Source organism: Vipera ursinii (genome assembly GCF_947247035.1).
Source record: "Vipera ursinii genome assembly, chromosome: 1".
NCBI classification, from domain to species: domain Eukaryota; kingdom Metazoa; phylum Chordata; class Lepidosauria; order Squamata; family Viperidae; genus Vipera; species Vipera ursinii.
In genome coordinates this window covers 287,527,338-287,554,589 of record NC_139512.1, presented here as the reverse complement: position 1 = coordinate 287,554,589, position 27,252 = coordinate 287,527,338, and positions in this window count along the sequence as shown.

Here is a 27,252-nt window from a genome sequence, read left to right as displayed (position 1 = left end):
CAATATTTCAATGATTATAAAGGGGACACCAGCTTGGCAAAACTGTCATTTGGATGGTCTCTGTGGATTCAAATAAGAGATGGAGGAAGAAAGGGAGACACATTTGAGAATTTAAAGACACTAAGATGGAAGCCTGATTGGCACAAAAGGAAGGTAAGAGTTAGATTTAAAGATTTAGATTTGTCTCTTTTTTGGGATTTGTAAGGACAGAACTTAAAAAATCTTTTTTGATGGACTAAGGGGAATCTTAAAAAATATATAAACTGATTTCATATTTAGGTTTTAGATTTTTAAAGGAAAACAAAATTAAGCTTTAAGAATAAAACTTTGAATTATACTATAGAATTTAGAATCTTATAATATAAGATAGTATTTTAATAAGTGTTGAATGGTTAAGACAAAAAATCTTTTCTAACAATTGGTGATTTGTTAAGATGAAAACTAGACTTTACTGCTAAATCATAGGAATGATCTGTAATGAACAATGTAAGTTTTGTAGACAAGAGAATTATTCTTTACTGAAATAGGGAACTGTAGGTTATCCAAAAAGTAAGCTTTCTTCTGTATATTATAGGCCACTTTAGAGTATTTTATTGCAATTAGGTAAAACTTAAAAACAGGATTTTGATATGTATTACTCTAATTACATTGAAAACTTTGTTAATTGATTAGGTCATATCTAGAAATGTACTAACTTGATCACTTTGACTATGTGAAAACTAAGGGAATCAGAGAGGGAATTTTTACTGATGCAACCTGAACTATTTACAAACAATTTGTTATTTGTTACTTTTCACTACCCAACCACCATATTGCTTCACAAATACTGTACATGTATATGTAAATATTGAAAAACCAATAAAACTTGAATAAAAAAATTATTCTGAATAATACTGAGTATGTCTTTTCAGGGTTTGTTTTTTTTTTACATGTCAACCATGTATGGTAAACATTCTTTCTGTTTCATGCTATATCTACAGCCCTAACAGTAAATAATTTCATTTGTAACATTAATTATACTAAATTACTGAAATATATAAACTTTTAATAGCTATCAAATCTTAAAAGGCATTGAGAAGTCAAACAGCAGTTTTTAAATCTCATGCCAGTTTGCCATGAGGAATCAAACACCTAATGTAAGATATTACTAAACAAAAGAGGAGGTGGAATTGCTCTATATATAAGAAATAACTTTATCTTTACAGAAATAGAGCACAACAATGACGAAAACTGTAAACTTGAATGCATTTGGGTCAATATAAAAGGGGGGGGAAATGACATTGCCATAGGTGTATATTGTAGGCCGCCCAACCAAGCAGAGGAAATAGATGAACTTTTTGCTAGTCAGCTAACTAAGGTATGTAAGAAGCACATCACAATAGTAATGGGGGACTTTAATTACCCTGATAACAACTGGGAGACAAACTTTGCACCAAGTGGAAGATCAAACAGATTCCTGACAAACCTAGCAGACAACTTTCTCTCTCAAAAAGCAGAGAAGGGAACTAGGGGATTAGCCATATTGGATTTAATTCTTACTAACAGAGATGAAATCATAGAAAATGTCAAAGCCACAGGAACCTTGGGGGGAAGTGATCATGCAATATTGGAATTCAACATTCTGGAGGCACAAGCAATAGAACACAGCCAAACTAGAGTCTTGGACTTTAAAAGAGCTAATTTCAATAAACTTAGAGAGACCATGGGAAGAATTCCATGGATGAGAATCCTAAAGGGGAAAACAACTCAAGAAGCTTGGGAAATTTTGAAAAGTGAGATAATAAAGGCCCAGTCTAGTACAATACCAAGAAAGAAGAAAAATAACAGCTCTCAAAAGAAACCAGCATGGCTGCATAAAGAACTCTCTGATAAATTGAAAGATAAAAAGGACAAGTATAAGAGGATGTGATATTTATATTGCTTGTAGTTATTTTATAAGAGTTAAAGTGCGATAGATTTAATAGTTATTGTTGTTTGCATATGGTAGATTATGATTGTTTTTACTGTTATACCTTGTATTTAGCTCTGGGAAGTCGGGGAGGGGGGAGGGGGAGGGAGGGAGGTGTTGGGGAGGATTGGGAAGAGGGGAGGGGGTTGGGAGGGGTTTTGTTTTGTTTTGTTAAAAATAAAATGTACTGTAAAACTTTTTAATAAAAAAAAGAATTGGAAAGAGGGGCACATTTCTTCATCATGGAATATAAAGAAAGAATATTCTAAAATATGGGAGCGTACGTACTTTAAAATGTAAAAAAACCTCTGGATATTAAACTTTGTGAGTTCAACTATATTTGTCATGACAAATTAGTGTTACCATTTCTTTTTTTCAGACAAGCTTCTCATCTTTTGCAGTCTTTAATGGACATCTCTCTTGCTGGGGATATGTGTACCTTATTGGATTTAGTGGGTATGAGTGTATGGAAATGTCTTCTGTGAATATTCATCCATTTTCTTCCTAAAAGGGGCAAAAGGAAAATAAAGCAAACAAAACAATTACTTAAGTAATGAAACTAACAGAGTTTTATTCTTATTTGAAAATTCACCTGGGAGAAATGAAACATTGTAGATTCCTCTTGCTATTCATTCTTGCAAGGGAAAACGTTTCTCAATACTAGATTGCTGTCTTAAGTAACCTCCACATCACAATAATTTTCACTCCAGATCTCCCTCAAAGCAGTTTAAAGGTGATCCAATGGTTGTTATCAGTTCTACAGACTTGAAATACCAAAAAAAAAAAAACAAGACTCATTGCCCTACTGGAAAAATAGGGAAAGGAGAGAAAAGTTGCTTGGTGGTTTGCAAGTAGGCTGATCCAGAACCAAAGAGGGAAATTGATAGAAGGAATGCAATGAAACTAAATAAGACTTTTTTAAAAAAAAAATTTAAAACCTAAATTTGCTGTTATTTTAATTAGTCAGACACGACTGGACAAGGATAGCCTTTACCTTTTTACAGCTCCTCACGAAAAGAAAAAAAAGTACTCAGCTCTCCAATTTTGCACATGTTAAAAAAGGTAAAGGTTCCCCCATACATACGTGCTAGTCGTTTCTGACTCTAGGGGCCAGTGCTAATCTCCATTTCAAAGCCAAAGAGCCAGCACTTGTCTGACGATCTCTCTGTGGTCATGTGGCCAGCATGACTAGACGCCAAAGGCGCACGGAACGCTGTTACCTTCCCACCATAGTGGTCCCTATTTTTCTACTTGCATTTTTACATGCTTTCGAACTGCTAGGTTGGCAAAAGCTGGGACGAGTAACAGGCGCTCACTCTGCTACGCGGCACTCAGGATTCGACCCACCAAACTGCCGGCCTTCTGATCGACAAGCGTCTTAACCCACTGAGCCACCGCGTCCCGTGTTTGCACATGTTAGGAGTATGCTAAAGTTCAGAGCTGCTTTCAAACTGGAAATCACCCTTTACAAAAGCATCAAGATCCATACTTCTTCAAAAGAAAAGCAAATAGTTTGTGACTGTTATTCTACAGAAAAAAGGTTGGGTGCATAATAATTTTAAAACTATTTTTCTAGCTACATGTTTGTGAGCTTTGATGTTACTTAATCTCTCTCAGAACACAATCAATGGAAAAAAATAGTTTGATATCCTGGGAGATGACATTTACGTACTTTACATTTACTAAGGCTGAGAAACACTGGAGTACACGAATGCAGGCACTGCTTTTCCCTGCTCACTATTAAGTGTTCCAATAAACCCAGCATCTGCTTTTGTGATGTCATCGCCTGGGAGAAATTCATGGTGCAGATCCATCTTCCGCTTTTATTAAAGCATAAATACCCAACCATAGAAAGCCAAGGCATTAGGAGTAGAGAATCTTTCCACCCTGCAATTTTTCTAATTTAAAAATGTAATTATTTCACAATTATCTAAACTAGTACCCTTGTTTCTGGTTCTCTCCTCCTATCACTACTCCAAAATAATATAGTCCTCACATTGTCTTTCAAATATTAAATTATGCCACTTAAGAACTAAATGACAAATTGGATGCTGATAAAACTGTTAACCCATTGAAGGAAAGTAGGGGTGAAACCAGCCAAAAATTCTTGCCTTGCTGTCATAGCATTCAGGGTGGAACAAAAAAAGTCAGGATGGCACAATTGAAAATCCACCTCTTTTTACCTATATGATATACAAGTTAAAATGGGGCAGAGCTCTGATTACATCCATCATCTTGATTTCTTTTATTTCCCCATATATACCCTTGTTTGGTACTCTGCCCTGCTTCAGTTCTGCACTGAAACACACACACACACACACACACACACACACACACACACACACACAAATGCGCAACAATGGCCACCTGTTTGACTTCATGGGGGCAGAAGCAATTACCCAGGATGCCTCCAAAGGAGGCCGGCTACTTTGGGAAGCCTGATTCTCAAACACATACTCGATCAACCAACATATAGAGCTTCCACCAGCATATCAAGCATTGAAAGTGTATGAAGAACAATCCAAAATGCTGATTACGTTCAAAAGGAGAGGAGCCAAGGAAGACAACAAATGCATGACCCATGTGGAGGAAGGAGACCGGACACACAACAACCTGTCAAGGCCAGGGGAAGGGAACAGGTAAGAAGTGAGCCTGTGACAACTCCCGACAGATGGACATGGAGGGGGCAAGGAAAGAGTGGACCACATCCAGTGGGTACACGTATGGATGGAAATCGATTGGAGGAAGTGGAGTCAATCAGAAGTGGAGAGGAAAGACAGGAACAACAGGGAGGTAAAACAGATGCATGGGTATGCCCAATCCGACAGCTGGAAGGGATCTGATGGATCGGTGGGTGGGGGCAGAGCAACGCAGGGATACTTGGGGGAAGAACAATGAGCAGAGGAGGATAGCACGATTCACAGGGAGGAGGAGCAGGATGAACAACAGCTTGCTGAGTGCAGACAATGGGGCAAGAATGATCCTGCAAACACTCCAGCCAATTGGGTATGGATGAGACAGGGGGGAAAGATGCTGCAACACGCGTGCACGTCTGCACGTGGAAAACAACTTGCTGAATGCAGATGGCAGAGTAGGACTGGGAATGATCCAGCAGCCACTCTGATCGACCGGATATGGACGAGGCAGGGGGAAGAGCACCGCAACATGCGCGCACACTTATGCGCAAGGAACAATCAAAGAAGACGGGATTGGCGGGAATGAACAACAGAAAGCAGGAATTACAAGTGGTTACACCAGAGTGGGAAGTGGAGGTAGCAATGGAAGGGCACACACAATACCAGATCAAGACACGCAGCCCATAGTGACTGCAGGAGGAGGACATTTGGAAGATAGATCAATAATAACATTGTATGGCCGGATGCAAGAAAGATTGGTGGAGAAGATAGATATGCCAGGAGAGGGGGCAAAGCAAGGAAAGGCAGGTTTGACAGGAATAGGAAGGGCAAGGAAAGGAGCAATAGGAGGAAAGAAAGTAGCAAGATGGGAATACGTGCAAGGAGATGCGGGACAATTAAAACCATTACAGTTAGCTACGACGGGTGGCCCCATTACATGATCAATGGGTAGAGCACTGAGTCAGCAGAGTTTATAAATGAACTCCCCACCCCAAACACTCACTCTGATGACGCTGGCAGTGGACCAGCAAAAGCTAAGGTTATTTTAGGTTGTAAATAGTTGTTTTTATTGCTTTTATTATTTTAACAATAAACAGCTGTTTTGTTTTCATCCCAGAGTTCGAGGATTTTATACTGCTATACAAATATGCCTGGGATTCATATTTTTATAGTTATTAGGGAGATATAGAGATAGAGATAGAGATAGAGATAGATAGATAGAGATAGATAGAGATAGATATATATATATGGACGCGGTGGCTCAGTGGGTTAGGATGCTGAGCTTGTCGATCAGAAGGTTGGCAGTTTGGCGGGTCGAATCTTGAGTGACACGTAACAGAGTGAGCGCCTGTTACTCGTCCCAGCTTCTGCCAACCTAGCAGTTCGAAAGCACATAAAAATGCAAGTAGAAAGATAGGGACCACTACGGTGGGAAGCTAACAGCGTTCCATGCGCCTTTGGCATCTAGTCATGCCGGCCACATGACCACGGAGACTTCAAAACGTTGCGCCTACACCTTCATTTCTACGCGGGGAAAAACCCGAACGACCAAAGATCCATATATATATATATATATATATATATATATATATATATATATATATATATATATATATGTGTGTGTGTGTGTGTGTGTGTGTGTGTGTGTATGTATGTATGTATGTATGTATGTATGTGTATGTGTATGTGTATGTGTATGTGTATGTGTATGTGTATGTGTATGTGTATATGTGTATATGTGTATATGTATATGTATGTGTATATGTATATATGTGTGTGTGTGTGTGTGTAAATTATTCAAATTGCTAATAAAGAATTTGGGAGGCTTTGAATTGAATAATTTGAATAATTTACACAAATAATGAGCTGTCATAAGTTGACTATATCCTGTGGATAGCCTTGGGTCAGGCCAAAGCAGGAAAGAAAGAGTTAATTAGCAAGGTGCATTCAAAAGCCTTGACAAATACTTAACACATATATATATTAACATATATATGTGTAAATTTTAGATTTTATATATATATATATATATATATATATATATATATATATATATATATATATATATATTGGATATATATATATATATATATATATATATATATATATATATATATATATATATATATATATATATATATATATATATATATATATATATTGGACACATATATATATATATATATATATATATATATATATATATATTGGACACAGTGACCCAACTTCATGATTGGAGTGAGTTTGGGGTGAGTTTGGGGAGTTTCAGCATCCACTTTAACCTGAAGATTTAGGGACCCCCTAATATCTGTATCCAGTATTGAGTAATGATGATAAGAACAGTGGATGGACTTGAATTTTATTAATTTTAAAAATGTTGCATAAGCATAGATGGAGATTCAAATTCATTGTTACCATTTGATTAACATAAAATGCCTCAACATATTTCAGATGATTTGAACAAATAACATTTATCTTCATTCATAGAAACAGCCAGTCATCAACTCACCCTTGAATATGAGCTAATACTGAAGATCTCTTATAGATATAATCATTATTTCAGGAATATGCATCAATCAGCCAAGAAGCTGAACTATTCACTTCTTTGAAATCATTTGTTAAAGTTGGCAATAGCTCAAAATCAGCCAGTTTGAACAGCAGTTCTGAGTCTGAATAATTATTTTCATCACTGGAAAAAAATATCCATGCATTTTGAAGAAACTAAAAACAAAGGTTATGGATTTCTTCAGCTTTCTGGAAACCCAGGTTTCATTTTATGTGCTGCATGAGTTTAAATACATTATTGATGTAGATATTCTTTTCTACCCTATAATCCTATGTCTGCTTAAAAACAATTCCTATTGAGTCCAATGTAATTTAACATTAGAAAATTATCCAATGAATACTTAGAGCTAGGTAGCAATCTGGCTTCAAAATGTGATTTGAAGCATGCATGTGCACACTTACTTGTGTTAGGAATATCTGGTGTCATTTGGGGGGATTACATGTGAGCAACAGAGAACATCCACCTGAGGCTTAGAAAAGATGTTGGAGCTTGAAGCTATTCCCAAGAGGTACTGGGTATGTAGCCAGGCACACTCTGAATCCCATTCTGCCCTTTAAATCCAGATTCTCTGCATACTCCTAATATTTATTTTTGTTATTTATTTCGTTAAATTTGATATGGCCAGCCACTTCAACAGTCTCTCAGTGGTTCACAGAATTGAACACATAATTTTTTAGATTGTTACTGATTAATTATGTGAGTAAGGTCGTATCAAAAACCAATATGCAAAACAATTATTTCTAGTAACCTCTCAGTGTGGCATCTGCATTTCTATGAGGATAAGTTATCTATCATAATCAGACAGCTAGGTGAAAACTGCTGTTAGCGTATTGGATACTTCCTAGGTTTTTCAAGAACACACTGGCAGCATTGTATTGTTAACAATCATTACATTTCCACAAGGATGCAGCTAAGGTGTAATGAAGCTGTAAGCATAGTGAGCAGGTGACTATGGATTTCCATTCTTCAGAATCAAACTACAAACAACAAGAATATTAATTCTGTCTGCTCACATTTTAAGATCCTCTGCTCAAAGATTGCACCGACTGTCTCAAAAGCTTGTTATATCACTGCAGAGGAGTAGGGAATTGTAGTAACAATAACCGTGGTTTGTGTGATGCCTTACCTAATTTACAAGCTCATTTACTTATTCTGTTGGTTCTAGTGTATATAATGATTTTACGTTTTTATCTATCGATTTTAACCAATCTCTAATTTATTACTGGTGTCCTTGTTTTATTGTCCACAGTCCTGAATTAGGGACTGAAGAACAAAAGCTGCAAAGAAATGTTATAAATAATTATGATGGCTTACTTAGCTATGCCAGGCTAAATGTAAGTGTTTCCAGGAAGCCACAGCGATCACAGCAAGGGAAAAGTAGCAATGAAAATAGCTACAGTTCATCAATTAAAATACGGTGAAAATGTTAAAATTGGTCTTCATTTTCCTAGGAGGATGAGATCCTTCCTAATATATCTAACTAGGCTTTCTTCCTACTTGTGATCCATCCAAGGATACAGCTTTCAAATCAATGGTAAGACTAAGGCAGTGAAGCCCATCTTTTTTTCCTGTGGAATATGTGGAATATGTTTTAAACAGAGGCAAGATTTCAATCATCTGGTCACACTCTCCCCCATCTTCTGTGTCTACCCCTAGACCCATCTCATTTTAGATGTGAAGAGATAAGCTGGGAATCTTGGCCCCAATGGACATAGATCTTTAAAGCAGTGTTTTTCAACCTTTTTTGGGCAAAGGCACACTTGTTTCATGAAAAAAATCACGAGGCACTCCACCATTAGAAAATGTTAAAAAATTTAACCGTTAATGGTTCCTGAAAATTTTACCATTAATGGTTCCTGAAACCATAAAAGAAAATAATTCTTCTCACCAGTAATTTTCGAGCACTTCTGGGAGTTGAAGTCCATGAGTCATAAAAAAGCCAAGGTTGCCTACCCCTGCTTTAAGGCCAAGCAGAGGGAAGTTAAGAGAGGTTCCTTTTCGTTATAAACAGAAATACCGTATCTTCCCAAACAGCCCTGAGAACAAGGAAGCCCTAGTTTGCTAGCTAATCATTTTTTTTAAAAAAAATCTAATGTAATCATTTATCATTATTATGGCGGCCTAAAGCTTTATTAGCGTTTGCGGGCACTAATGTCATCCCGAAGCCCATCCGCCTTTCTCGGCCAGAAAAAAAGTCGGCCTGGGGAAACGGAGACCATCTCCCCCTTACCCCCCCACCACTTTCTCCCGCCCTTTTCTTCAGCGCTGAATGGGAAAGGAGGTCGATGACGTCTTCCGCCACCAGGGAAGGATTCAAGCAGAGTTCGGAGAAGCCTCGAACGATCCCACCGCCTCGCCCGATCCGTCGCGGCCGTCCTCCAGGGGGTGTTGTGGTAGTGAGCAATGGCGCCCCCTCCCCTTTTCTCCCCGGGAGCTCGAGAGAGAGTTGGGCAGAGAGGAAGGTGGCTGCAAGGCGAGAGACGCAAACAACTTTTTTTTTTTGCTTCCAGCGAGTTGCGGGCACCCGGCCCCGCCGTCCGCGGGACTTGTAACTTGAGCCTGCAAAACTGACTGGAGCGCAGCGCTGCGAGGCGAGAGGGAGCTGAAAGCCGCTTGGGCAGCGGAGAGACCGAACTGAAAAGCCCGCTTCGGGAGGCAACGGTGGCGGCGGGGAGTGGGGTGCTTCCTTTCCCCGGGTCCTAGGCTCACCCCAATGCTGGGCAAGCCAGCAATGGGTAGGAGAGAAAGCTTGTGAACCTCCGGCGAACTTTTCCCCTCCAACGTGCAGGGCAGGCGGAGCGGGGCAGGCGGATGGAGGATGCGCTCTGCCCGGTGAGCTGTCTAAGAAGAAGGAGGAGGCGGCGAAGGCGGCGGCGAAGGCGGTGAGGGAAGCACCGGGGAGGACGACGATGAAGCAGCAGCAGCAGCTGCAACTGCAACTGCCGGCCTCGCCGCCTCTGAAGCACTATGATGCGGGCTGTCCGGAGCCCCGGCCTCATGTGGTCCCGGCTTCTTCGGGCGGACATTTTTTTTAAAATCTTTCAAATTTTTCCCACGGCACACCAGGCAACATCTCACGGCACACTAGTGTGCCGCGGAACAGTGGTTGAAAAACACTGCTTTAAAGCACTAGTACAGTAAATCATAGTTTGGAAACAGATCTTCCCTGAAAATGTTGGAAAATTGTTGAGATAACTCCATCAAGATCATCCATCTTGCAATTGTATTTGGACTAGCTTATGTTTTAGAACAATCTTTGAAGGGGATAAAACATTTTCGGTGGTTCATATATCATTATTTAAATAATTATTAGTTTTATTATATAATGTTTTAGCTGAAAGAAAAGGATTTTTTAAAAAAATCTAGAGGGGATTCCCAGATCTATCCAGAGAATTTACAGTCAGTGAATAATGATCAGGATACTTACCGAGAAAGAAGGGCAGGGGTAGCGCTGTCAACTATAATTAGTCTATTTGAGATGAGTTATGGTTGAAGGAATTTTGTTTATAATAATAAAAAGTAAAATAAACAAAAGTAATTAGTTTCAGAATGGTATAGGTCCTCCTGCTTGAGCAGGGGGCTGGACTAGAAGACCTCCAAGGTCCCTTCCAGCTCTATTCTATTCTAAAATTTAGAAGATAATTTTACCTACCCAACTCTATCAAGAGAATAAAGATTTGCCAAGCAGCAGCATCACTGTAAACTAGGTTTATTAAAAAAAACACAATTAACTGGCTTTGCACAATATGATAAACCAAAAGCAAGCAAACCTTATTATGAAACAACCCAATGGGTCAGTATAGGAAATAATTGAAATAATGCAAAGGATTGCCTCCAGATTCTAATACAGAGTCATCTAGGCTTCTTCTCCAATGGCTGAAGTCCTTAAAACCAATCTTACCTGGCGTAATGAAATGTCAAGTGTCACATAATGGAAGAAGTAACCCAAGATGCAGATAATCCTGGACTTATGGCCACCATTGAGCCCAAAATTCCTGTTGCTAAGTAAGACAATTGTTAATTGAGTTTTGCCCCATTTTATGACAATTTTGCGAAAATTGTTGTTTAGTTAGCCATAGAGTTGTTAAGTGAATCTGGCTTCCTCATTGACTTTACTTATTAGGAGGTTGCAAAGGGTGATCAAATGGCCTCCCAGGACTCTGCAACTGTCATAAATAGGAGTCAGTTGCCAAGCATCTAAATTTTGATCACATGACCGTGGGAATACTGCCATGGTTGTAAGTGTGAAAAACAGTCATAAGTCACTTTCTCAGTTCCGTTGTAATTTTGAATGGTCACTAAACAAACTGCTGTAAGTCGAGGATTACCTGTATATACATGAGGATAGAGAAAGGCATGACAGCAAGCTCTGCCTTCAAGCTAGATGCCAGCAGTATTAGGCAACTAATAGGGCTGGGTACAAGTCTGAAGATGTCATTTTTGCTAGAAATTCTGGTCTGAACACACATAAACAGCCTAGGTACATGTGTAATCAGATGCATTATTTTTCTTTACCTTATGACAGTATTTGATGAGGGTAAAGGCTACATGCATTTATATTAAACACAGTTTATTTTATGTTTGGCTTAGAACTTCAACATTAAGCTTTATAAACTACAGCTGGCAGTGCAGCATTGTGGAAAGTCAGCTAATCTGTGATTTATCTAGCAAAACCGTTGTTTGTCAAAAGGAACATTTTTCTTCTTTGGAAACAGTACAAAAACCTTAATGTCTAATCTCTGGCATCCCCAGGAAATGTTGTAGGAAAGCTAGCTAGATTATTGTGACCCGGATGAAATAAAATCTGATCTAGCATCAAATAACATCTTTTATTTCTGATTCTCTAACCCATGTTTTTTTGTCTGAGGAAACAATACAGAGATTACATCAACTGAGCATTCTCATTTAAAGGTCCTTGACTTACAACTGGTTACTTAGCAACTGTTTGAAGTTACGATGGACTCCCCAAAGATACTAAACAAGCCAAATCTGAAATTCTGACAGTCACCTTACCCATGGTCACATGACTGAATTTCAGGCACTTGACAACTGGCCACTATTTATGGCCATTTGTTGCCTCCTGCAATCAGGTGACCTTAATTTATAATGTTTTTGCCAAAAAATGGCATTTACTTCAGTTTTTGTCAAAAACAATCCAGAGCAAACAATGGGTTTGTTTAACCACCACAGTGATTTGCTTAATGATCGCCACAGCTCCATTATGGCCATAAATCGAGTACATTGCTCAATTTCAGGAATTCTGATTCAAGATTTGAGCCAGGCTGGTCTCAGACTTTCCCTTGTAATGTATAAGTGAAGGAATTGAAGAAGCTTATCTGCCTCCTTCATTCCAAAGCCCCACAAGCAAATTACTACCTTATATTTTGAGCTTGTTTTAGGATACAATTAAGGTATATTTCAAAAAAGAATTTTGAACTTAATTTTAATATCTAATATCTAATTCTTATTAAATAGATTTTGTTATTAAAGGTTTTTTTTAAAAAAAATACTCTGCTGTTAAAATTCACTTCAGTTTGGATGGAACTTATGAGTGCCTTTGTCAAGATTATTCTCGGCAGCATCAGGACATGCTACTGTCCCTTATTTTTGTTTCAAAGCAAATGTGAAATATAGAAAAACAAGTCCTTGGTTTTTTTTGTTTGTTTTTAATTTAAACATGCCAGAAGAATAAGCTTAAGTACAGGTAGTCCTCAACTTATGATGACAATTGTTTTGTCCCATTTTGGGGTCATTCTTGCCTCTTTTGTTAAATAAAGTCACTGCAGTTTTTAAGTTAGAGAACTGGGTTGTTAAGTGAATCTGGCTTCCCCATTGACTTTGCTGGTCAGAAGGTCACAAAAGGGGATCATGTGATTTTGAAATACAGTAACAATCATAAATATGTTTTTTTAAAGTTTTTATTAGCTTATTATATACAATACAATGAAAATACAAAAGTAAATAGGAAAAGGGAATAGAAAAGTGAGGGAAGGAAGAAAAAAAAGGCATTGACTTCCGACTTCCTTTGGTGCAATAAAGTAGAATATCAACATCAGTCCTCAACTTTTTACTTTTACAAAATAGTATAAGCTAGCCTTTTCAATAACATCAAATCTATCGAATCGGTAAAGCCCAAAAAATTCAATTTTTTTCCACCTCAAGCACAAGTCTAGAAGTGGTTTCCATGTAGCAACAAATTCCTCTGTTGTGGGAATCAATCCATTTCTGAGCTTAAAGAACTCTTGCTGCTGTTAACATATATAACATCAAGGTTCCATATATTTTTTTCAAGGTCTTTCTCCATTAGCCCCAAAAGAAAACTCTCTGGTTTTCTTTCTATATTCATTTTAAGAATTTTCTGTATTAACATATGAATCCTGCTCCAATATTTTCTTGCTTTGACACACGTCCACCATAGACCCCATGTTTACATTTATATTTCCAACATTTATTTGAAATGCCTTTATACATTTTTGATAACTTATCTGGTGTTAAATACCAACAGTACATCATCTTATAAAAATTTCCTTTTAAATTATAGTTTCATGTAAATTTTAATCCTTTATTCCACGTATTCTCCCATTGTTCAAGCATTATATTACACCCAAAATTCCTTGCCCACTGAATCATACAATGTTTTACTTGTTCATTTTCCAGATTTAACTTCAATAACATTTTATATGCTTTAGCAACAATATGTTTGTCACTGCCACACAGTAGTTTTTAACGAAACTAAACCTGTAATTCTTTTTATCTAGTTTAAATCTTTCTTTCAAATACATGTGTGTAAACCAATGGCAGACATGACCTTCTGATTCTAGCTCCTGGAGTGGGTTGCCATTTCCTTCTCCAGTGGATCATGTTTTGTCAGAACTCTCTGCTATGACCGGTCCGTCTTGGGTGGCCCTGCATGGCATAGCCGATAGCTTCACTGAATTACGCAAGCCCCTTCGCCACGACAAGGCATTCAATCCATGAAGGGGACATATACATATACATATACATACACATATACACATATACACACACGTATATATATATATATATATATATATATATATATATATATATATATATATATATACGTTAAGTGTTTGTTAAGTATTTAGAATACCTTGCTAGGCCCCAAGGATGGGACAAATCTTATTTCCTGTTTCAGCCTAACCCAAGGCCATATATATATATATATATATATATATATATATATATATATATATATATATATAGAATAAAGGGAGACAGGAAATAAGATTTGTCCCATGTCTGGGACTAAGCAAGTGTATTCTGAATGCTTAACAAACATTTAAAACATATATATTCAAATGTTATTATTTGGAATGCCAACAAAAAATAATCCCTTAGGCAGCATCTCTATTTTAATCCCTATCAGAGGTAAGCAAAGACTTCCCTTTCCCAGAATATTTTTGTCATCTGGCCTAGAATGGAGCCTGCCTGAAGAGTAAACAGGAAGAGAGAAGGTGTCCTAGATGACAAACATTAGATAAGAATTGGCATGAGTCCTTATTTAAAAAGAAAAAAAAGCTGTTCCTTTTGGTTAAAATCATACATGAAGTTTGTTAACTGAAAGAGTCAGTGAGTCATTGCTGTTGATAACATGAATCATTTTGGCAAGTATTTAATCTGCAAAACCTGAAGGTAATGAGAAAAGTGCGGAAACCCTCTCCAAGGGGTTTTGATGATCAGGAAGACTGAACAGGCGGGGGAGGGGCACATATCATATCAGATAAAGGATGACTGAAACAAGGATTACATGATTGGGACAACTCTTTTTGTTTGTAAGGAACTTCAGTATTTCTCCAAGAAAATGTCGAAGATTTTTTTTTCTTCTTGTTCATCTATTTTTTAATGAAAATGTCCCTTAGGATGGAGGTGGAGAATCTCTTGCTCAGTGGCCCTTAACCTTCGATCCACTTTTTTTTTAGATAACTGAAAGATCAACTTGCTCTCTATACAAAACAAAACAAAACAAAACCCCTCTCTGTTGGACAATTCTAACAAAGGAAGGATGGTGGTCTGTTCAATAAATATTTTTCCTCTCCCTCCCACTAGCTGGTTTTCCTTATCCATCCTAAGGCAAAGGGGGAATAAATCAGGGAAAAAAATCCATATTAGTTCTGTTTCCGGCAAAAAGAGTTTCTTTTACTCGGGATAGGAGACATACATGAATTCATAAACTAAAAATTTAGAAGTAGGTAATGTATGTATGTACAGGTAGTCCTTGTAATAATAATAATAATAATAATAATAATAATAATAATAATAATAATAATAATAATAATAATAATAATAATAATAATAATAATAATAATAATAAGAAGAAGAAGAAGAAGAAGAAGAAGAAGAAGAAGAAGAAGAAGAAGAAGAAGAAGAAGAAGAAGAAGAAGAAGAAGAAGTAGTTGTTGGAAGGGACCTTGGAGGTCTTCTAGTCCAACCCCCTGCTCAGGCAGGAAGCCCTATACCATTTCAGACAAATGGTTCGCCAGTCTCCTCTTAAAAACTTCCAGTGTTGGAGCATTCACCACCTCTGGAGGCAGGTTGTTCCACTGGTTAATTATTCTAACTGTCAGGAAGTTTCTCCTTAGTTCTAGGTTGCTTCTCTCCTTGACTAGTTTCCATCCGTTGTTTCTTGTCCTGCTTTCAGGTGCTTTGGAGAACAGCTTGACTCCCTCTTCTTTGTGGCAATCCCTGAGATATTGGAACACTGCTATCATGCCACCCCTCCCCCTTCTCTTCATTAAACTACACATACCCAATTCCAGCAACCATTCCCTATATGTTTTAGCCTACAGTCCCCCAATCATCTTTGTTGATCTTCTCTGTACCCTTTCTAGAGTCTCTACATTTTTTTTTACAACGTGGTGACCAAAACTGGATGCACTATTCCAGATGTGGCCTTACCAAGGCATTGTAAAGTGGTGTTAGTACTTCACTTGATCTTGATTCTATCCCTCTGTTAATGCAGCCTAGCACTGTGTTGGCTTTTTTGGCAGCTGCAGCACACTGCTGGCTCATATTGAAGTGATTGTCTACTAGGACTCCGAGATCCCTCTCACAGTTACTATTATTGAGCAAGGTACCACCTATACTATACCTGTGCATTTGATTTTTCATGCCTAAGTGTAGAACCTTACTTTTTTCACCATTTTATTTCATTTTGTTAGATAGCGCCCAGCGTTCGAGTCTGTCTAGATCCTCCTGTATTTTAAGCCTATCTTCTGGAGTATTGGCTATTCCTGCCAGCTTGGTGTCGTCTGCAAATTTGATGAGTTCCCCATCTATCCCCTCATCCAAATCGTTGATGAAGATGTTGAAGAGCACTGGGCCCAGAACAGAGCCCTGGGGCACCCCACTACACACTTCCCTCCATGTAGATGCGTTTCCATTGAGGACCACACGCTGAGTACGGCCAGTCAGCCAGCTACAAATCCATCTGGTGGTGATGCTATCTAACCCACATTTTTCTATCTTATCAAGTAGTAGGTTGTGATCTACTTTATCAAATGCCTTACTGAAGTCCAAGTAAATTATATCTACAGCATTACAACAGTTCATTTAGTGACCGTTTGAAGTTGCAACACAGCTGAAAAAAGTGACATGACTGTTTTTCACACTTATGACGGTTGCAACATCTACATGATCAACTGATCAAAATTCATAAGCTTGGCAACTGTTTCATATTTATGAGGGTTGCAGTTTTCCAGGGTCATGTGATCACCTCTTGCGAATCTCTGACAAGCAAAGTCAATAAGGAAGCCAGATTCATTTAACAACCACGTTACTACAAGTTACAAGTGCAGTGATTCACTTAACAACTGTGTCAAGAAAGGTGGTACATCATTGTGTCCACATAATGAATTGTATGTCAGGATGCTGCTAATTTGATGCTTTGACTACAGTGTAAAAGGCCACAAGTTTAACAACGCTCTCACTTAGCAACAGAAATTTTGAGCTCAAGTGTGGTTGTAAGTCAAGGACTATGTGTGTGTGTGTGTGTGTGTGTGTGTGTGTGTGTGTACTAAATTTTTATCTCATTTTCCCATCTGAACAGACTACTCAAGGTAGCTGACAGAAACATCCACATGGACATTACCGTCTATGGTTGGGGAAACAACTGATGAAACATTGACACAATGCAAAAATCTGTCCCTGGGTTGTCATGATCTAAGCACGCAAGGGAGGGGCTTGCACTGAGACATCATAGTGGCTATGTGTGGGTACCTACCTACATTTGTTTCAAATATGAGCCTTCTTTGCTGCTCTGAAATAATACTGCTTTAGATTATCATATATTAGGTCTTTTTTTCTACAGTTCAAAATAAGCAAATGCTATTCTTGATGATTTTAAAAATGTGATGTTAAATTAAGATGTCTACCAACAATACAATATGTCTTGTCAGGCCTGTCTGATCAAAGCACTCTTTTGAGAGCAGAAAGATTAACAAGAAAGTTAATATATTGAAGCAGTATAAGACACAAGTTACTCCCCAAAAGGACATTGATTTTATTTGTTAAATGAAAAATTAATTTTACAAGTTCATTTTTATTACCAGCACCTTGGGCATTAAGCACTAAATTAACTACATTATGCTGTACATTAATTAGCCTAAAATAATGTGAGAAAAATATAGAAGGGAGAAACATATAAAACTTGTGGCCTTTTACACTGTAGTCAAAACATCAAATTAGCTGCATCCTGATATAAAATTCATTATGTGGACACTGTGTTCTAATTTGGTTCTTCATAATAATCTAAATCAACCTGCTCCAACATGCTGCCTACATTTTCACAGCTATGCTTAATGGCAATCTTGGGAATTATATTGAAACACTTTTTTAAAAAAAATCAGCACATAAAATACTAATTGCTGACCGATTTATAACTCTTATAGGAAAATATATGTGGATTTATTCAGCATACTTGAAAATAAGCCAGCAGAAACTACAATGCCTTATTTCATGATAATAATATCTTCATTGTGATGTCCTTGGTGCTCATTGAGGTTGGTTGTTCACTTGTATATGTTTCATTACCAGACTATGAAACATCCTTAGTGAACTTGTGCCATTCAGGTATTTTGAAATCCAGATAATTTAACAAACTCAGAAGTCCAAACAAGCTCATGTCTTGCTGATGTCCCCAAAGGCTTCCACAGACACTTGTCCATTGAGTGTGTTCTATAGAAAAAGTCAAATTAGGTGACTAAAGAACCAAGTAACGAGGAGACCAATGTTCTGGAAGTCATATTTGTAAAGCCTCCCCTCCTGCAGGCCTTCACACTCAACACATAAATGTTTGCAATATCTAATAACATTTGAATCATATTGATTTGGGCTAGCAGAATCCTAGAATGTCAACAAGTTGAGATGGCCACACTCATATACAAAGGGGCAGGGCTTTAATTGTGCTGTCATGATTGCCATCTTGACTTTTTAGACTTCTACACTGGAGGCTCTTGATGTCATGGTTCTGACAGACAGAGACAAATAAAGCAGCACTCCAAGGCTTGAAAATTCCTCAAAGAATAAGTTTATTAATTACAAAGTATTAGCATGATCAAAAGTGAAACCAAGTCTGAAATTCCCACTAAAAATTTCCCAGTTACAAAGTATAATGTCCCACCCACAAAACTGTGCTATCACTACATTCCCCAATACATTCATTTGGTGGGCTTTCTTATACAATGTCCAGTCCCTGCTTGCAGGAGCAATAGATGACCTTGGTTCCCATGGGACAAAAAATTATTTTGACTAGTGAAGCGCCTGGTTTAGACCCCCTCCCTCCATTCTATGTGACAACCTAGAATGAAGAGAAAGATGGCTGCAGCCAAGTTCATTGCAAAGTTGACACTTGACACATCTTCTCAGATGCATCCACATTCAAACTTTTGAACTTGGTTTCAGAGTTCTTAAATTCTAAATACTTCTACAGAGTTTATTTCCTTCCCATTTGTTCTTAACCTTCCAGAAAAAGTCCACTGTCATACCATTTCATTTTTCCTCTGCTGCTGCTCACTTTTTCATTTTTGCCATGCTACTTTCTCTATCCAGTTTTTTTCCCTTCCATCCAAAACTAATTTTAGATTGAAATCTCCCCAAATTAATCCTCTAAATTCTCACATATACTCACACACACAAATGCATACTGAGTCCTTTTCATTTTTTCCTCTAATGAAAGATGAGACATTAAATAAATGAATAATCTTCACCCACAATTTAATTAATTTTGTCCTAATCACTTTATCCTAACAGATTAATTTTCAGGTGAAATCCATCAAACCATTCTTCCTTCTTATTATCCCTGATAATAATTCAGTCTCTAATCCCAAACAAGAGCTTTTTTTCTGATCCAATGACTTTTCAGTTAAGAATATAACAAAATCACAAACTGTAAATTTGCATCTTTAGGAATCCATAGAAGTTTTGGAGAAGGGTGAGGACAAATGAATTGAGCACTGTGGTCTCCTAGACAAACAATATGATTTATATACGTTCAGCAAATGTCTTGACACATCTGACTCATTAAAAACCACATCATTTGCACATTGACATAATACCCTGATGTCACATAGCTAACGCTAGGACAGTTTACTGTTCAATCTAAAGCCATTTGCAGTTATTCCCAATAACTTCTTCAGCTGTACCATAAATTACCCACACTTATAAAAGCTCAATAAAGCCTGGCACAGTTAATAGAAACCCAACGTGGGTTATCTAGAGCAGGACTTTTCAACCTTTTCACAGATTGTACCACTTTTAAGACATGACAAGATTTGAGTACCACTAGTGCTTGGCAAGGTACCAAAAACCTGATGACTAAAAAAAGGGGGGATTTGGGTTTTCCTGGTTAGATTAATTTGTTGTTATAGAAATGGCTAGTTTATAATATTATGGAAAAGTAAAAAAGTTGATAAGTGATTGGAGGAGTTGAAATCCTATTAGTTTTTATGTCTCCTTTGTGGCCTCCTTGAAATCCAGCTCCGAAAATTCATGCAACTAGGAGTAGTGAAGAGATCCTGTGTCTAGCTGAGAAGAGAAAGAAACATGAGTTTATGTTTCTACTGTGGAGATACAGGACGCCTGGTAAGACATCCTCATGTGCACATAATCAAAAACAGTATCTTAATGGAGATTATTTATTAATTTATTTATTTCATTATCTCACCTTTCATTCAAGCTCTCAAGACAGTGAACTAGCACACCTTCAGCATACTAGCACACTTTCACAACAATCCTATGAGATAATTTGGGCTGAGAGAGAACAATTGGCCCAAAGTCACTACTGAGCATCTGTGGATGAGGGTGGATTAAATCTGCATCTCTCTACCACCTCAACCAACTCTTATATGTTGATTGAGTTATGAACCATTTGCAACTTTTTGAAGAACATTTTTCTGTATCCAAGGTTTCTAGACTCAGGTTTATATATGTATATCTCTGTGTGTGTGTGTGTGTGTGTGTGTGTGTGTGTGTGCGCACGCACGCGCATGCACACACACACACACACACACACACAGAGAGAGAGAGAGAGACTTGGACATCAACATCAGTTCTGAAAGCAATGGTGATTCTATTTAAAGATTTTGTTTTAGTCTTTTTTCTGATGTTCCACTCTGTCCATGTCAACTGAGTGTAGGTTTAGGTTTTTTAGGTTTTATTAAATTTTTATACCGCCCTTCTCCCGAAGGACTCAGGGCGGTGAACAGGGCATATCATAAAACTACAAAAATACAAAAGTTAAAAAAGAATTAAATTATTGCCCACAGTAAAAACAATAGAAAATATATATAAATATTAAAACCCTAAGTAACTCCCCATCAGGCCAGGCCAGCTTGTTCAAATAAATGGGTCTTTAACCCGTGCCGGAAGGAGCGGAAATCCGGTGCCATCCGGAGCTCAACTGGCAGCTGATTCCACAAAGCCGGAGCACCCACAGAGAAGGCCCTCCCCCTGGGGGCCACCAGCCGACATTCTCTGACTGGAGGCACCCTGAGGAGGCCCTCTCTTTGGGAACGCACAGGGCGGAGGGGAGTCGACGCCGGCAGCAGGTGGTCCCCGAAGTATTCCGGGCCCATGCCATGTAAGGACTTAAAAACCATCACTAAGACCTTGAACCTCACCCGGAAGACAACTGGTAACTAATGCAGCTCGCGGAGCAAAGGTGTAACATGGGAGTACCAGGAAAATCCCAAGACAACTCTCGCGGCCGCATTCTGTACCAGTTGGAGCCTCTGAGTGGTCTTCAAGGGAAGCCCCATGTAGAGAGCATTGCAATAGTCAAGACGAGAGGTCACGAGCGCATGAGTGACCGTACACAGGGCATCCCGGTCTAGATAGGGCCGCAACTGACGCACCAGGCGAACCTGTGCGAAAGCCCCCCTAGTCACGGCTACTACATGATCTTCTAAGTTAAGCCGTGAATCTAGGAGGACTCCCAAGTTGCGAGCCCTATCTACGGGGGGTAAAGACTCACCCCCCATAGAAAGTGATGGAACATTTTGAATATCCCGGGATGCCGGAATGTACAGCCACTCAGTCTTGTCAGGGTTGAGTTAAAGTTTGTTCCTCCCCATCCAGACCCGAACCGCCTCCAGGCAACGGGACATCACAGAGAGGGCATCACTGGGGTGGTTTGGGGTTGAAATGAAAAGTTGGGTATCATCGGCATATTGATGATACCCAACTCCAAAACCACGAATGATCTCACCCAGCGGTTTCATGTAGATGTTGAACAGGAGAGGCGAGAGAACCGAACCCTGAGGAACTCCACAAACGAGAGACCTAGGGGCTGATCTCTGCCCCCCTGCCAACACCGACTGCGAACGTCCCAGGTGATAGGAGGAGAACCACCGAAGAACTGTGCCTCCCACTCCCAATCCCCTGAGACGCCGCAGCAGGATACCATGGTCGATGGTATCGAAAGCCGCCGAGAGGTCTAATAGGACTAGGACAGAGGAATATCCCCTATCCCGGGCCCTCCAGAGATCATTCACCAGAGCGACCAATGCCGTCTCTGTGCTGTACCCGGGCCTGAAACCCAATTGGTACGGGTCCAGATAATCCGCTTCATCCAGGACCAGAGGGAGCTGATGCGCCACCACACTCTCAACAACCTTCGCAAGAAAGCAAAGGTTGGAGACTGGATGAAAGTTGTTCAAGACAGCTGGGTCCAAGGCAGGCTTCTTGAGGAGAGGTCTCACCACCGCCTCCTTCAAGATAGTGGGGAAATTACCCAGATATAACCAGCCTCGTGTCCTCTCCCTGGCTGCATAAACCAGCCAGGAAGGGCACGGATCCAATAAACATGTGGTGGAGCTCAACCTCCCCATAATCCTGTCCACTTCATCAGGGGTCACAGAATCAACTCCTCCCAGATAACATTGACAAGACCGCCCATGTCCTGATCGTCAGACGCTGCCCAGCTGGAGTCCAAACTGGTCCGAATCTGAGCGATTTTATCCGACAGATGTTGACCAAACTCCTCGGCACGACCCTGCAAGGGATCCTCCCTCACCTCCTGATTAAGGAGGGAGCGAGTCACCCTAAACAGGGCAGCCGGGCGATTATCTGCGGACGCGATGAGGGCAGAGAAGTAATTACACCTCGCTGCCCTCATCGCTGCGAGATAAGACCTAATATAGGTTCTTAACCGCAACCGGTCGGATTCGGATCGGCTGGACCTCCAGCAGCTCTCTAGGCCCCGTTTCCGACGCTTCATCTCCCGGGGCTCCGCGGAGAACCATGGAGCTCGATGGGATCTGCACCGGGTCAGGGGCCGCATGGGTACAACTCGGTCCAGTGCCTCAGTGGCTGCCCTTTCCCAGGCTTCCACTAAGGCATCCGCCGAGTTGTGAGTGACGGAGGCAGGTGGGGATCCCAGCGCTGCCTGGAACCCGTCAGGGTCCATTAAGCGTCTGGGGGGGTACCATCTAGTTGGTTCCGCATCCCCACGGTGGGGGGTGGCAAGACGGAAGACCAGCCGCAGGAGGGAGCAATCACTTTCAGATTCATAGTTCTTTGGCAAATTAGTCTATATTTATTGAATTGTTTTTGTAATTCATATTACAAAATTCATTTCTGCATATTTTAGCCATGTGGCAATTATTTTTATGTTGACCAATGCTGAAGGCTTATCATAGCTGGGTCCCCTAACTTTCACTTGTGAGTGAGCAATTGGCACAGATCAATAGCATTTTCTAGGGACAAACTGTACCTCTCTAAGTATGCATTCTTTCATTCACTTATTTTTGTTTCTTCTGTCCAAAACAGAAGAGCCTTGGTGGAGCAGTGGGTTAATGCCTCCTTAAGTAACACCAGCTGCCTGCAATTAGTGCAAGTTCGTGTCCCACCAGGCTCAAGGTTGACTCAGCCTTCCATCCTTCCGAGGTAGGTAAAACGAGGACCCAGATTGTTGGGGGCAATAAGCTGACTTTGTAAAAATGCCACTGGGGGGGTGAAAGCCCTAATAAGCAGGCATATACATAGAATGAAGGCTATTGCTAAGCACATTGATTTGTGCTTCTTAGATTGTAAGCCGCCCTGAGTCTTCGGAGAAGGCGGGATATAAATGGGATTAAAAAAAAATTGATCTTGGATCAATGCTTCAGTCAACGTAACAAAGCTGCAAGACTTACATTTTACTTCAGGTTTTATAAATTCTTCAGTTCTTTTTGTAGACATGACTTGCAGACGATTTCTTCCTTAGTTGCTTTTTTCCCCACAACACATTGGGACAAGGGGGGTTCAATTGTGGCAAATATCTACTTCACAAGATAACCAAGCTATCAAGACTGGAAGTTTTTTCAAAAGTAACAATGCAAATACTCTGTGTCCAAAGATATTCAATATACAGGAAACTATAAAGTGCTGTCTCCAATTCAGAGCAGAATGAAACTGATTCCATGCTAAGCAGTTAAGCATCTATTATAATAACAATTATGGCATTTGCTCGTAGATTGTAGAAAAGTCACTGTTTCCCCCCCCCCATCTTCTGCATTATTTATCTTAGCTTGGCTTACAATGCAGCAGGGTAAGATTATTTGTAAGTAATGTATTTGTTACTTGTGATTGTCATTTCTAAAATAATTATTTAAGCAATCTGTCAAATAGAAAATACCGCTATATGTCTTACATCCCCTATTTTCTACCATGCAGACCCGCACACTGCTTTGATTCCTAGTCAGCCATCAGTTTGCTGAGAGTAAAAGAGACAGACAGACAGATAGGAAGCAAATTATTTAGCATGTGATGAGAACGTGATGTGGTGAGATGTGATGGGGATATGGCAGTAACTTCAGAATTGGACATCCAGTTCAGCTCTCCAGGGGATCACCTCTGACATTGCTTCATGCTGGTCTTCTAGGGAACCAGAGGACACATGTTGTGGGCAATCCTGCACAATATGTTTAATAGTTTGCATATTAGCACCATAGTCACAACAAGGGAAATCTTTCCAATCCCACTGATGCAAGGCAGAGACACTTCTCCCAGTGTCACATCTAATTCTATTCATATAGAAAATTGGAGAGCGGATACCCATGTATTTGCCTACAAGCACCATCATTAGTGGCAGGTAAAACAAATAAAACAATATCTCTTGTATACCCATCCCCATCCACCAAATTGTTTCCAGAATATACCTGGGACCCGAATTTCCATCTCTATTGTGCTGCTATTATGTAACTAAAAGAGGTAAGACTGAGATAACTTAAGCCCCTCTTTCCCACAGATTGTCTCCAGTAGCTCTGGAAACATCTGGGCCTTTTGATATATTAATATAGACATATAGATCGTGTAATTGTTGAAACTAATCCAACAGTGTCTTTTCACTGACTTTTGACCCATTATTGCCAGTAAAATGCTTTCATCTGTCCAGCCTAACTCACACCCCAAGAAAGGTATCCCTTTATTTATTACTACTGGCACTCAAAATTATCTCTATAGAGGCATGCATCTAGATTTGTTCTTCAGAGATAATTTAAACATGCATTACTCTTAATTTGGTTTTTATTGGGTTTCCAAAACAATACCCAGAGAAAACAAATTACAAAGTATTGCTTCAGAGAAATTGTGTAATAGAATTGTAAAGAACAATATACGTTAATAAATGAAAATGGAAAACCACAAGAGGAAAGAATATCAAGAAAGGACAAGAAAACACTGAAAAATAGAGGTCCTACCCCATGAGAACTCAGCCAGCATTGCTAATAATTGAAGATTAGGAATGCAATCTGTGCTGCAGGGATTAATATTTCTTTTGGATGACACAAAATAGAGATGAATAAGAATGTTGAGATCACAAATATTTTCTTGAACAGTGATAAGTAAGCCAGGATGATATTTGTAATTCATAATTCAGTCACCAAAACAAATATACCACCTTTTACTCCGATAGTTGTGACGTGCAAACTGTTACGTGTTTTCATTCAACTTTTCAATTTCTTTTTAACACATAATTTTTTTAATTATTGTTCTTTTATTATACCAAAATACATGGACTGAATGGGGCTACTGTTTAAAAACATTGTCAGCAATATCAAATATTTGAATCATAAAGCCAATCTTCTTAAACTGTTTGAAGCCTTCAACTTGTAAGATCCTCTAACTTCTCATCGGTTTCATTATCTTCCACATTTAAACATTTTTTGCTTTTCAAAATTGTATGCTATCTTTCTTTCTGAGCACATATAGAGACCATTTGTTTGTTTGTTTGTTTGTTTGTGTGTGTGTGTGTGTGTGTGTGTGTGTGTGTGCATGTGCATGTGCACATACCAAAAGAACACTTAAGAGCATTCATCTCAGCAACCATCTTGAGAATTGATGAGTCTTGGATATACCGACTCACCGGCTCAAGGTTGATTCAGCCTTCCATCCTTCCAAGGTCAGTAAAATGAGGACCCAGATTGTTGGAAGCAATATGCTGACTCTGTAAACCACTTAGAGAGGGCTGTAAATCACTATGGGGCTGTATATAAGTCTAAGTGCTATTGCTAGTGCTTAGTGCTATACCGTAGCTACAGGTATTGCCCAACAGGAAAGCTGAGCGAACTTTTTTTGACTTCTGATACAGAATGACTTGGTTCAAAGTATTCTCCCAAACAAGCATATATAATAGATTGAAAATCAATTGCCTGTTAATAATGAAATTCTAAAATTAAAACCTGACATAATCCTAATATTACTATTTCATAAGTATGTAAAATGTTAGATTAAGATTGACATCATTATGCAAGTATATTGTGGTCACACAGAAAATTATGGAGACAGCTACATCCTAAATTAGATATTTTAACTCTAGTATCTGATAAACATATTTAAAGATAGCTAATCGACGTCCTCGGACAAGCGCTGGCTCTTCGGCTTTGAAATGGAGATGAGCACCGGCCTCTAGAGTCAGAAACGACTAGCACGCATGTGCGGGGGAACCTTTACCTTTTACCTTTAATGTTTAGATGGGTAAATGGCTTGGAAAAGAAGCCACTATAGACTTACCATAAAGTCTAGAAAATACTATCAAATATAATACTTCAGAAAACAAATTATTTTGTTTACTGAGGATAGCCATATTGTAATACCTAAAAATCACAGTAAATAAATTAAAGAACTTTTATTGATGTTCTCTGGCATTATAGCTATAAAAATGTGATTTCATTTTAAATTTGATTCCTACAATTTTATGAATGTGTATTTCTTTCTAATACTTCAGGGGGATTTACATGTCCATTGCATATGGTGAAATGTTCCTTCTATCTCAAGGCATTTCCAGCATTCATTAAAATATGGCTTGTCTGTTTCAGCAATTATTGATAATTGAATATCATCTGTAAATCATTTTATACTAATTCTCTCTCAAATCATAGCTTGGCTTACATTTTATAGATTTGCTCCATAGTTCTTCCCATTGTTGTACTGAAACTATTTTCTTGAAGTTTTGTACATATTTAGTGATAGATTCCCCTTTATGGATTACTGCCTTGCCGCGGCAAAGGGGCTTGTGTAACTCAATGAAGCTATGAGCTATGCCGTGCAGGGCCACCTAAGATGGACAGATCATAGCATTCCACTGGAGAAGGAAATGGCAACCC